The following is a 14,719-nucleotide window of genomic DNA, read 5'->3' on the forward strand; positions in this document are numbered from 1 at the left end:
CCAAAATAGGTCCCATGGAGATTCTAGTTAGCCACTATTACCGAAACTCTTATCCGAGGTAATAAGCATGGCATATTCTTCTACGGATACATATGTAAGGGACCATGGGCAACCGATTCCTTTTTTATCCGAGATGCCACCACCATTAGATTCGCCTTGGAAAACACCCTGAGAGGATAAAAGTCACAGAGACAGTCGTCTTCATATTAATGAGAGATTCTCTACCTAATCTCTTCTACATTAAATTAGCCTGAATAGTGTAGACACTTCTAAAAATTCCATTTCATGATGAAAGGAAGGCAAAACAGAGGGGTGATATGACAAGTATCTCGAAAATCTAGTTGGGGAGATAAGAGAAGGAAAAATATCTATAAAAGGGGAGGAAGATGCAACAGAGAGGGAATTGGGAAATACAAAGAGAAAAACCTAGGAAAGAACTAGAAAGAGAGAAAATTACTCCAGCTGAAGAGAGATGATATTTTTTAGCTTTCTATGCAACTTTTTGTATCTTGGGAGAGCAGTTCATATATGAAAGGATAATCTAATCATCCTTCATTTCTTTTTAATCAATTGTTTAGATCTCTCATTATGGAAATTCTACCTTGTATTTCTTATAAATAAATTGTGCAAGTTAGTTACTTAGTCCTTGTAATCGGCACAGTATTTGTTTTTTGACCAGCACATATATTATCAATATAATAAAATTTGAAATATTTAAGCTAAGCAAATGGTAAATTAATCTATATATATATATAAAACCAAAGTTTTTGCTAGCACCACAATTTTCCACGTCAGCATCATTTAAAAAAAAAAACCAAAAATTCTGATTTTTTTTTTCTCTAAAACCCGATAATACATAAAACCTAATAAACGTAAGAAGATTTAATACCCACGGCCCCAACTTGACCATCATGTGACTCATTCTCTTGAGAGATTGATTGGAGATTGGAGAGCAAAATCTGAATCCCAGCGCTAAAATCAAAGAATCTGCAATTGAAGCCAGCCAAAAATTCTGATTTTTTTTTTTTTTTCTCTAAGACCCAATAATACATAAAACCTAATAAACCTAAGAAGATTTAATACCCACGGCCCCGATTTGACCTATTATGCGACTCATTCTCTTGAGAGATTGATTGGAGATTGGAGAGCAAAATCTGAATCCCAGTGCTAAAATCAAAGAATCTGCGATTGAAGCCAGCCTTCTTTGAAGAGCAAATTCTAAACTTGAGGTAAGAATTTCAATTGAAAGACTATCTACATGTTATTATTTTCAACAATCTTACTTATTTTAGGATAAGTGCTCTGCATATTAGGCCAAGAGCAGCGGCTTTTGTACTTAGGTTTTTTTGAGATTAGCGTGGACTTATGCCTATGTCTTAGCTGTAAAGGATTAGGAGTTAAAGTTTTAATTTTGGAAGCTAATAACCTGTTGTTGATGATTTGATGCTTGTGTTTGTCCTTTCTTCCTTATGATTCTAAGAGTTTGTTTGGTTAATTTACTTTGTTCAAACACAATCTGTATTTTGTAAGTTTCACTCAAGCCATAAATTCAACGTTTTTGTTTCTTTTGCAGGAAAAAAAAAGTTTACATCATTGGTATTGAAATATATATATATATATATATATATTTTTTTTTTTTTTGTATCATCCAACTTAAAATTCATTTAAAAATATGTAATATGCCATTTGATTTTGCATAATGATAGAGGCATTCATTAAAGCTTGCTATTTGTTAAGTCTCTCTCAACCCTCTCTCTAAATCTCTTCCTTAAATTTATAATATCTAATACCATGCCCATCTTGCATAATCATATATAACTGAGTTATATAACTTATATTTTAGACCAAGTTACAATTTCAACAACAGATACTGACATAGGAATTATATTTGTAGCCTTTCGTAATTTTCTGTGGCTGAATTCTTTTAAAATAGAGTTCCGAACATGTTTATATCTATAATTATTTATACCTATGAATTGATTTTCTCATGCTCAACCTTTACCACTCTGATGCAAAGAATTATTGTAGTTCTTAGCCAGTATTGATCATATCTCTGTATTATTGTAGTTCTTAGCATGCGTGGATCATTCTTAATCATTTAATGCTTTCATAATTTTCTGCACATTTTGTGTTAGCGTCATTAGAGATGCTTTGATGAGAAAGCATATAAAGTCTTTGGAGGTTATTTTCCTTACTTTGAAAAGAACAATGTTAGTCAAAGATGCATATCAGTTTTTTGATGAATTTATTGCAAGAGAATGGGTGCTCAGTGGCACTAAATTAAGTGATCACATTATGTTTTATGGATATGACTACCATCCTTTCACTCCTTTCTTTTCGCATGTGTGTGAGTGAATCATGTTGACAAAATTGTAAACCATGATATTACTAAGAATAATATCGTCCTAGCATGTAGTTGAATCAAAATAAATTAGAGCTTTTTTTCTTTTTATTCTTTCAATTATTGTAAACAAATGTAGGAAATGTGGGCTATTTAAAAAGAGAATTTGTGATTTTGCTTATATGACAAAAAGCTTTGAGTTCTGCTTTTGAATCTTTTATTTTTATTTTTTAATTCATGCAATTATTGATGCTCGGTTGAATTGTAACTCTATTTAGAATTTTACACATTAATTTTGTTTTAGATTTGTTCACTTCATAGAAATACCATTATCTTATGCTGATTTTGTTTGATGATGTGCAATGTTATAAGATGTCAAAATCCAAGAAAGTCTAAGGTGTTTTTATTTTTATTTTTCTTTTTTCTGCATAGTAAGAGCACACAACTACAAAAGGCAAATCCTACTCATATGCATTTTAATGAGCAAGACGCTATAGTTGTAAAATGAAATTATAAGATTTTTTCAGCTTAATTGTAAGATGTAAGGTGAGTTAGGTTGCTTAGATTTTGTGTAAATGTAATATTTGCTAGAAATCACTTTTGACGTGCAGGTTTAAAGGAAAGAAACGAGATTTTAGAAGGAGAAAGCTAGGGTCAAAATTGTCTAATTGCAATTGCTATTGGCTTATGTGTAAATTAAATGTCTAGAAAAAAGATAGATGTGGCAATAGTGTTGAAATTCTTGACACATTGAATGTTTAGGAGCACGATCTCCAAAAATATAGTAGAGCAAAAATTAGATTCCTGTAGTGAGGTTGATTTACAATTAATATGAAGTTGTATGTTTTTATTGTTGCAAAATTAAATTTGGATTCTGGCTTTTAGCCAAGCTAGGTAAACGTACAAACAGTTGCAATTCTTTGTAGATAGTTTTTTTTTTTTTTTTGGATGGAAAAATCAACCTCTTATCAATTCCTTTAGCCTTTTCTTTTACCGTGAAGTTGATTAATTATTTTTTTATTTAACTATCCCGTGCATCGCACGGGTTAGCGACTAGTTAGTATTTATCTACATACTTTTACCAATTTCATTATTATTTTGTTTTACAACTATCGTTGCAAGACATAAATGAATTTCCGATTTTTTTGTAAGCATGATTTGAGTTTAGTTTTTTTATTTGATTACAGGATACCCATACTATCTTTGAACTTTGATACGAATCTCAATTTAGTTTTTATAGTTTCAATTTGAATAATTAACCTTTTTACACACTAGGTTTTTGACAAATTAAACATTATGTAAGTGTATTTAATTAAATTCTAAAGATTTATCACATCATGTTTAAATAATAATAATAATAATAATTGAAAATTATCACTGACACAACAGATCGATGAAAGAAACAACTTTGGAACTAATTTATAATTTAGAGAATATAAGCAATCCCATTTTGAACTAGTTTTCATAACAAAAAATTTAACCAAAATTTAAACGATTAAAACCACCAGTTATATCATTTATCAATCGATACGCCAAACAACTAAAAAAATTGAATTAACAAATAAGCTTACACTGAGTGAAAATATTAAATTAGAACATTGAGTATAATTTTCAAAATAATAATATAGTTCATATTGTTTATCCAATTAAAAAATGGTAATGAAGGTGTTGTAAGGAATTGTTAGAGTTTACCGAAAAATAAAGGAAAAAAAGAAAAGAAAAGAAAGGGATTGGAGGGAGTGGTATCAGTCTTAGCAATGATTTCAATAACCTGGGCAGCTGGGCTCATGGCAAAGGTAGTACATAAATAAGATGGTATGGACATGGGCTCCGTAATGGGTTAGTGAGGTTTAGAATTACAATTAACAAGAATTGGTGCAAACTTGGGCCTCTAGATAGTACTGCTCTTGAAAGAAGACATGATGCAACATATTTAGACATTCCTGAGTAATGTGAATTGAAGGTGGCAGCAGATAGAGCTACACTATGGAAAGCCTTATAAAAATATTAAATCCAAGGAGTTATGCAAGGGGAGGAAAATATATATATATATATATATATATATTCACACGTGACTTTTTCTTTTCTTTTCTTTTTTAGCAAATTGGATCGAGTGAATTGAAATGGATCGAACTGAACTGTGTGGACCGTAGTAGATATAATAGACTGAAGTGGAAATGCTACGCTAATGCGGTTGAGTTAATCACCTATACTATATTTAATAATGCATAAATTGTAATAAACAAAATAATTTTGAAAAATATTGTGTCTTTAGACTCATTAAAATTGAATATAAATATCTCTTTCTCTTCGGTTATCACATCCATCTGTAAATTTTCATTCCTCCTCCTACCCCTTTTATTGTTGGATGGATGAATGAATAAGCAGTTTCATAAAAGAATCAAATCAATTTGAAAAATATTTTTCTCAAAAAAAGAAACGCTGTACAATCCAAAGTGAATACTAAAACTAAACATGAACAAGTTGGTACTAACACCATATCACTAGACAGAGTAAGTTGAGTAACTAACAAGACTCAACTCTGACTATTTATCTTATTTTCAGTTACTCGATGCACTTCTAGTTCCAATCGATTTTCATTTTAGGTAGGGTGGGGTCTTTTTTGGCCAAAGCTAACGTACAAATAGTTACAAAATAGTTCACAATAGAGTTTGCTATTTAGTTTAGATTCGATTAAACCCCAACAACACATGTGAAAGCAAATCTAAAGAGCAAATTTAGTCTTCAACTACATTGGGGAAAAGAACAAAAATAAACACAAAATCAATGCAACTTCTTCCATAATTCCATCTACTTCAATTACTAAATAATTCTCAATGAAATTAAGGGGGGAAAGAGTATGTGCTTGGTCCTTACAATGCACGATAGTGCAATTAATAAGCAAATTCAGACATTACTATAAACAAAGACGTGCATTGATCAATTATAAATGTTGCCAAATCCTTCGAAAAAATTCTAATAAAAAACTAATCTTGTTCATCATTGACATTAGCTTTTTCGACACAGCGGGCATGTGAAATTTAATTTAAGCCAAGGATCTATACATTGTGCATGGAAGTAGTGGTTGCACACTGGAACAATCCGCAATGTATCTTTGGGCTCATACTCACCCAAACATATTGCACAAGTGTCCTGATTAAGCCTAGGTAGTCGACGACTCTCTCCAAGCACAATTGTTGGCAAATGATCGATAACATTAATCTCTATGTGATCATAATCAGCAGAATAGATAGATGATGTGGTTGATGAATTGGTTGAAGATGAACTGGAGATAGCATCAGTTTCTGACCCGATCTCTGAATTTCGAGTGCTCGAAGAAACTGTAGAAAAATCGAAGATATTATCGTTTTGATCCAACCATATTACTAGGTCTCCATCTCCATAGAAAATTGAGTCAAGACAATCGGTACAGTGATCACCATCGATTGGCATGCAAATAACAAAACTAACCCAAGCAAGTACTAGCAAGATTACTGGAATTAGCCAAAGTACATCTCCTACAAACATAAATCAATTCAAATCATTAGAGTACGAACATGCTAAATTAATAGTATTACAAAACAAAATAATAATAACAATAGTCATCGTCAACATCGTGTACAACTTCTTGTAAATATTACAAACCAAAACCATAAAACCACTTGTAAGGAGCACAGTCGAACAGACAAATTTTTTTTTTTTTTTTAAATCATAACATATCGATAATTTTCCTACGCTATCCTCCTTATACTATCCCAAAAAGGAATTACATGTTTCTTTGTCTTTAAAGTATAATTAAGAGTGAGATGGAATCTCACGTTCATGTGGTTTTGTGTTGGAAGACAAAGCCACTACTTATTCAATAACATTTATTAATTATAAATTTACTGTCCACTATGAACAGAACAAAATATGGGATTAAATATAATCTAAGCCTAGACTGCCTAGTTCATATTATTATTTACTTATACCTTACATGACCGAGAGAAATCATCAATATTGATAATTAGAACTCAAGACTTTAGTCATGTTAGGCTCTTTTGTAATTGTACTCTGATTAGTAATGTATTATAAATCTGGTTTAAAACACTAATATTACTATTTTCGTGTGTGTTCTAATAAATATTACTTTACTAAAAAAAAAAAAAGACTTTAGTCATGTTTACGGCTTGAGTATTACACAAAACCAAAAAATTACGTACACTTTGATGAGAGAGTTGTCCATGCTAAAGAGTATTACAAACCAGAGCTAAAAAAAAAAAGTAATGATGGTGCAAATCTTGTATAACTAATTGTAAAGAGCACAAACGGAAACTCATTGTAAGGAGCACAAACAAGTTTAAGAAAAAAAAAAATCATAACTAGCTAACCGATTGTTCTCCTAGGTTATTCTCTATATTGTCACTATAAGAATTATACGTTGTTATGGGAATTGAAAGTACTATTTACTTATCAAAATTATAGGCAAAGTATATACTAATATTTTACCATCCATTCAAACTGTCCCTGTAAAAGAAAAGCTTACCCATGGTGGCTACCATGTCGACGCAAGAGCAAAACTTACACTCTTTCTCATATATGTCTGTCAGAACTTAGATGTACGGTCAAATTAAGAAAGGAAAACAAATATATATAGAAGGGTTTGTCTAGGTTTTGTAAACAATAGAAAAGAATATATATATATATATATATATATTTATATATATTCATTATTTGATTGGTTAAGGGGTTGTTTTTCTTAATTTTTAATTGTTTTTGAGGCTTCCCTAGCTAAAGGAGGAGAGTTAATAAGTATTGATTTTCTAAGCCAAATATGTAGAAGGGATTCTCTATTATTGGTCGGTGGAACCAGTCACCGCATTGAGATGCAAAAACCTTGAATGATTTAATTTGGTACCACAACAAGAAAACAAAAAGGGAAGAAATTCCAATTGTCTAAATGAAATAATATAAAAATTAAGCAAAAATTCGAATATTAACCTTGTCTTAATGAAATAATAAATAAACAAAAGACAGCTAAAAGCCGAAAAGATTGCATGTTGGACTTCAAAGGAGAAGAGAAGCGAATGTAAAAACTAAAAAACAGAAAATAAAAAGAAGGGAAAAAATGTAGAGCACAAATTAATGCATATGTGGCCATTGTATGACAAACTTTCAAAGTAGTTTAGTTACAACTTACAACATAAAAGAATCAGGTGGGTTCCGGTTAGCTTAATTGGTAAAATCTCTGATGGTTGAGTAAGAGATTTAGGGTTCAATCTCCACCTACACCAAAAACTGATTGGTGTCTTGGTTTGATGATAAAGAACATTATCAGGAGCGGATGTTATAAATTGAAATTCTCTAAATAAATAAATAAAAAAACACATAAAAGAATCAGGTATGCACCAATACAAAAAAACATATCTTATTATGACTTGCTTCCAGTTCCAGGCATGATCAATATGATTTATATTCATAAGGGTGGAGGGAAACGTTTTCTTTCCTTTTTTTTTTCCTTGTTTCAAGAAAGCATCAAAACACATCTTTACATTCATAAAAATAAAAAATAAAAAACACACATCTTTCCAGACAAAATGCTGTTGTGAATCTGTGATTGATTCAATTGGAAATATGAGTAGTGCGCGCACACACATACATTGATCAAATAAATCTAATTGCTCACTGACTAGAGACCAAAATATCACTGACATGGCAACACCTATAACGTTAACATGACATATATATGAACATAACTAGCATATGTATGTCAATAATGCATTTTTTTTACACATTTTAAAAACTACTTGTAACTTACCAATCATGATAGGACCATCACTTTTTATTACCATGACTTTACACATTCTTGAACCTAAATATAACTTATAATAGAAAATACATGTAATACAAACAACTTAGACATAGACACCATTTATTTAATTTTAGTTTATATTCTCCCTAAAAAATCTTATTCTATATTCATATCTGTCGATTATCCAAAAAAAAAAAAAAAACTTAGACATAGACACCATTTATTTAATTTTAGTTTATATTCACCCTAAAAAATCTTATTCTCATATCCGTATGCAAATATATTATTCAAGGTTAGGTTAAAAAGTTTCTCAAAAAAAAAAAAGGGTTAGGTTAAAGGGTTCAGTTATTCTCCAACTTAGAGAACCATATCTTATTTTCATCAATTTCAAGAGATAGAGATAATAAACACCCACTTTGGTCTATTTTGGTCCACTTCAGCCTCATTGGTCCAATTCGGTCCACTTTGGTCCATTCGATTCATTTTAATCAAAATCGGTCCAGTTAAGTCCATTTAGGTCTCATTTGTTTCAATTCAGTCCAGTTCAATTCATCTCAGTCCAATTCGGTCCCTATAGTCCATTTGATTCATTTTAATCAAATTCGGTCCAGTTAAGTCCATTTCGATCCACAATAAATTTATAATAAAATTAGAAAATAAATTATATATTATATCCCTTCTCAAAATAATTATATATTCTCATGTATTGAGTAGTTTGCTATTAGTATATATAAATTTAGACACCACATTGATCTAATTGCTCACTGACAGACCATTTACTTGAAGAAGGAAAAAAAAATGCTGCAGGTTGCTTATAATTATGCATGCCTAAACAAAGTTTCACCAACACCTTTACAGCCTATATCTTGACACACTTGACTACACCTACATTGTCCATCAGACACTGGATTTCCATAAATCAAACACAAATCGTTATAATTTAAGTTTGGCATGATTCTGTATTACAAACTTTTAGCCAATAACAACATCTAAGTGAAACTGATGCATGAGACTAAAAATAAGTTGACAAATCACCTTCCACAAGCATCCCAAACATCACTATAAGCTGTGACCATTTGCCTTGTCTTTTTCCCGTGAAAACTGTCTCTGTTCAAGAAAATTTTGTCATGTTGTAATGCTATTGTCTCCTTGAACAAGATCAACATATCTATCCCTGCTTGATTGTTGAAAGTTTAATCAACCTTCCTCCCCTTTTGCACTTCCTTTAGCATTACTTCAATAAGATAACAGTCCATTAAATAAGAATACCAAATCCATATGGGATGCAAAATGCAAAGTCGCTCGCTCCTCAATTCTCACTATCTTTCTTGGATAATCAAAACCCTTGTCGGCCTCACTTTAAACGCAATAACAAGAAACCAGAGATAAGAGAACAATGATAGAAATTGATGCAATAACAAAATTAAATAATGAATTTGACTTTCACTCGAAAGTAATTTCCATTCATTCTAATCACTCTTGACTTCACGTGAAAATTTGATTCTTCAATTAAAGAGAAACTGCATAGCCAGATCATGTACGGCACCGAGATCCCAGGCCCATACAGGCCCTGGGCCCAGTCCCATACTGGTTTTGGGCGCAGGCCCAATAGAAAGGTCCAGTTATCCTGCGCCCTTCTTGGAGCTTCCTTAAATACACAGACAAGTGTAGGGCATTGAGTTCCAAGAGGTGATCGGTCAAACGTTCCCGGTCAAGTATACGAATCATTCCCAGGAAAATGTGGTATGCACGGGAGACTGGGTTGCCGAACATAATCGGTCCAGAAGAAATCAAGTTCCAAGATCATAAATGCAGCACCGCCCTCTCACCTAAACATCCACTTAAATCAAATAATATTGGACTTTCAATAGCACAAACGGTGACTGTAATCATAATCTCCCCACTAACCTTGGCTATAAATAGAAGAAAGTTGGGAGAAGAAAGGGTTCAGAAAATTTGAGAGAAAATAGTCAAGTGAGTGAATATCAACTGAGCGTTGTTTTGAGTCTCTCTGCCGGGAACGACCCATAGTAGGAAATCCTCAAGCCCACTACAAATAAATTGTAAGCCCAAGTGTTCTAAGGCCCAGAAGTCTTATACTTGGTTCCTACAATTGGCGCCCACCGTGGGGCCCTCCTACAAAGCAGTGGTTCGATTGAGACTCAAACGACAGAAATGTCTGAGGAGCGTTCAGGAGAGCGTGCACCGAGCGGCTTCATGGGATCTTCTCGGGGGTCAACGTGGAGGGAGAGAAGGCAGAAACGGCAGGAAGATAGGGAGCACCCAAGAGGGGAGGAAATGTCCGGATTGGGAGAGGGGTCGGCTCAGACACACTGGACGGTTTCAGACGTCTCGGCACATCGGCAGTATGACGAAAGGGACCGAGAGCTGGAGCGGTTACGCAGACTGGTGATGGATTTAGAGCTGGAAGCAAGGGGTCGGCGACATGAAAGGAATCGCAACCCCCAGCAAAGGAGAAACCATGGCGAGGGCTCTAGCCGATCTAGTACGCAGCGACCCCGAGACCGATCGCGTTCCCAAGAGTCACACCGGCAACCGCGGGAACCACGTCATCGGCGGAACCGTTCACGGTCGCATGGTTACGATCACCAAGGATCAGAATCGCCGGAGGAACGACTGCACCACAATGCCGCCATGGACGCCATGAACCGAGCCTTGCGGATGGCGGCCCGGTCACCATTCTCTGATGAAATTGAACGGGCCCCAATGCCGAGCAGATTCACACGACCACCATTCAATTCGTACGAGAGGAGGACAGACCCCGTGGAGCATGTTAGTCATTACATCCACATGATGTCTTTACATGCGCACAACGATGCATTGATGTGTAAAGTATTCCCCTCTAGTCTCGGCTCTACTGCACTGAGATGGTTCAATGGGCTACGGAAGGGTTCTATACACAGCTTTGCCGAGCTGATTCAAGAATTCGGCAGCAGGTTCGTGACTTGCAGCCGAGTGCAGCAACCGGTTGACGCACTACTTTCCATGAAGATGAGGGTCGGGGAAACTCTTCGGAGTTATGACAGCCGATACTTGGAACTCTACAACGAGATTGGGGGAGGAAACGAGAAAATTGCAGCAAGCACCTTCAGGATGGGGCTCCCTGAAGATTCTGAATTACGGGAGTCACTGACGAGAAGACCCCCCGAGGATATGAGGCAACTGATGAGACGCATAGAGGAGTACAAATGCCTGGAGGATGACCGGCTGCAAAGCAGGGGGAAAGCTCCTTTAGTGGGGAGATCTCGGCAAAGCATTCTGCCGACGAAACCGAAAAGAGACTTCAGAATGCAGGAACCAGAGGTGCAGATCGACGGGGTTAATGTAGTGTTTAAGGAGCCTGTGCACAAGATCTTGGAACGGATCAAAAATGAGCCATTCTTCAGGTGGCCGAACAAAATGGGGGGCGACCCATCTCGGAGGAACCAAAACCTATACTGCACCTATCACAGAGACAAGGGGCACACCACCGAGCAGTGTCGGGTGTTAAAAGATCATCTCGGACAGCTAGTAAGGTCCGGATACCTGAAAGAATTTGTAACAGATTCCATTGACCGAGAAACCGGGCAGGGCGCCCAACAGAAAAGGAATCCCCTCCCACCACCTCTGGGGATAATCGAAGTCATCCATGCCGCACCAAGAAGGGCAGCAGCGGCAAAAAGGGTGTTGACAGTGGCCTGCGTGGATGGAGAATCATCCAAGAAGAAAAAAATTGGACGGCTGTCCATCTCATTCGGGGAAGACGATTTTGAAGGGACGGTCCAACCCCACGACGATGCTTTGGTGGTGACAGCCCGGATAGGCGGATTCCTGGTGAAAAGGGTAATGATTGATCAAGGAAGTGGGGCTGACGTCATGTACCCGGACCTCTTTGAAGGGCTCGGGTTAAAGACCCAGGATTTGGCAAAATATGACACGCCGTTGGTCTCGTTCGACGGGAGAGCTGTAATTCCCGAGGGGCAAATCTCTCTCCCAGTGGACATGGGAGGCAAGGGAGTTATGTTTACATTTATAGTAGTCCGATCATTTGCACCATACACTGCAATCTTGGGAAGGCCATGGATTCACGCCATGGGGGCTGTTCCGTCCACCCTTCACGTGAAAGTAAAATTTCCTACTGAGAATGGAGTTGCCGTGGTAAGAGGGAACCAACAGGTGGCGAGGCAGTGCCTTGTCGCCGCGGTCAGGTGGGAGAAGGAGCAGCTCGGTCGAGCTGAGGAAAACGAGAAAGACAATTCATAGCAATTACAGAAACCCCAAGGGGAAACTGGGGCGGACGTTGCCGAGGAGGTGCTGAAGGTAAGAATTCTCTCAGATACTGACAGATATTTCCAGATAGGTACAAGCATGAATGACCGGGAAAGGGTAGAGATGTTGTTGTTCCTGTTACAGAACATCGATGTTTTCACATGGAGCCCGTATGAAGTGCCCGGCATAGATCCCGAGTTCATTGTCCACAGACTCAACGTGGATCCATTATTCCCTCCGAAGAAGCAGAAACCGAGAAGAGCATCAAAAGAACACGTCGATGCAGTAAACCTGGAGGTACAGCGGCTGAAGGAGGCCGGGGCCATAAAGGAGATATTCTTCCCGAAGTGGTTGGGAAACACTGTCGTGGTGAAGAAGAAGAACGGGAAATGGAGAGTTTGTGTGGATTTCACAAACTTGAACAAGGCATGTCCCAAGGACCCATTCTCGATGCCCAAGATTGACCAGCTAGTAGATGCAACATATGGGCACCCGAGGATGAGCTTCCTAGATGCCTTCCAGGGCTACCACCAGATTGTCTTGGCACCCGAAGACCGAGAAAAGACAGCATTTATCTCCCCGAATGCAAACTATCACTACGAGGTCATGCCGTTCGGATTGAAGAATGCCGGGGCTACGTATCAGCGAATGATGACGAGAATGTTCCGAGAAAAATTGGATGCATGGTTGAAGTTTATATCGATGACATGGTGGTAAAAAGCAGAATCGAGTCACAGCATACCGAAGATCTCCGGGGAGTGTTCGAGATACTTCGTCGGCACAAATTACGCCTGAATGCCGAGAAGTGCACTTTCGGAGTGGGGGCTGGTAAGTTCCTGGGATATCTGATCTCTACTCGGGGAATAGAAGCTAACCCCGACCAAATAGAAGCCGTGAACCGCCTCAAACCACCAAGCAATCCCAAAGAAGTGCAAGTGCTCACTGGAATGTTAGCCGCCCTGAACCGATTTATCTCCAAGTTTGCCGATCGCTGCCGGCCGTTTTATCAGCTTCTGAAAAAATGGAAGGGGTTTCGATGGGACGAGAGCTGTGATGAAGCTTTTCGAGAACTAAAGGAATATTTGGCAAAGGCGCCGAGGTTAACGGCCCCGGAACCCGGGGAGGATCTGTTTATGTATCTTGCGGTCACCGATCATGCCGTAAGTGCTGTATTGCTAAGGGACCGGGGAGTGCAAATGCCGGTGTATTACGTGAGCAAAACCTTGGTCGATGCCGAGACAAGGTACCTGCCTCTTGAGAAGTTAGTTTTGGCTCTGGTGCATGCCACGAGGAAGTTACCACATTACTTCCAGGCACACACAGTGTTCGTCCTCACTGAGTATCCGTTGCAGACACTGTTGAAAAGATCCGACTTCACAGGGCGGATTGCCAAATGGGGGACTCGGTTAGGATCGTTTGACATTAGATACCGACCTAGAAGCTCGGTGAAGGGACAGGTTCTCGCTGATTTCATCGCAGAATTTACACCCAAGAATGAAGGCAAAGTAATCTGTAGTGCGGAGATTCGCCCGTGGAGATTATTTGTGGACGGCGCATCAAATGCTATGGGGGCCGGGGCTGGCATTGTCATAATCACCCCTGAGGGTATACGACTGGAACACTCCTTCAGATTGGGGTTCAAAGCCTCGAACAACGAAGCCGAGTATGAAGCCCTACTAGCCGGGTTGAGGGCAGTGTTGCACCTAGGCGCGAAGGACGTAGAGATCTACTCGGACTCTCGGCTAGTTGTCTATCAGATCACAGGGGACTTCGAGGCTCGGGATCCCCGAATGAAAGCTTATCTAAGTACGGCAAAGCAGATTATCGGCCAGTTTGGAGCGGTAAAGATATCCCAGGTATCTCGGTCACAAAACAAGCACGCTGACTCTCTTGCCACGTTAGCCTCATCGGCTACCGAGGACACACTGAGGCTTATCACGATAGAACTTGTAAGGGAGCCAAGCATTTCTGTGAAGAGTGTTCCCGACCAGGCCGGAGTAGAGGTTGCACAGGTGGCAGTGGCTGGTCTATGTTGGATGAACCCGATCATAGACTTCCTTGCCGAAGATAAAGTTCCAGAGGATGAGGCCGAGGCCAACAAGATTCGACGAATGGCTCCCAGGTATTGGCTGTCTTCAGACCGAAAGTTGTACCGAAGGTCCTTCGCAGGCCCTTACCTCTTGTGCCTACATCCCGAAAGAGTCAAAGAGCTTCTGACCGAGCTACATGAGTGAGTGTGCGGCGGGCATGCTGGAGGACGATCTTTAGCACACAGGGCGATGACACAAGGGTTTTGGTGGCCACAGATGCAGAAGGAT

The sequence above is a fragment of the Quercus lobata genome, chromosome 9 (genome assembly GCF_001633185.2).
Source record: "Quercus lobata isolate SW786 chromosome 9, ValleyOak3.0 Primary Assembly, whole genome shotgun sequence".
NCBI lineage: Eukaryota > Viridiplantae > Streptophyta > Magnoliopsida > Fagales > Fagaceae > Quercus > Quercus lobata.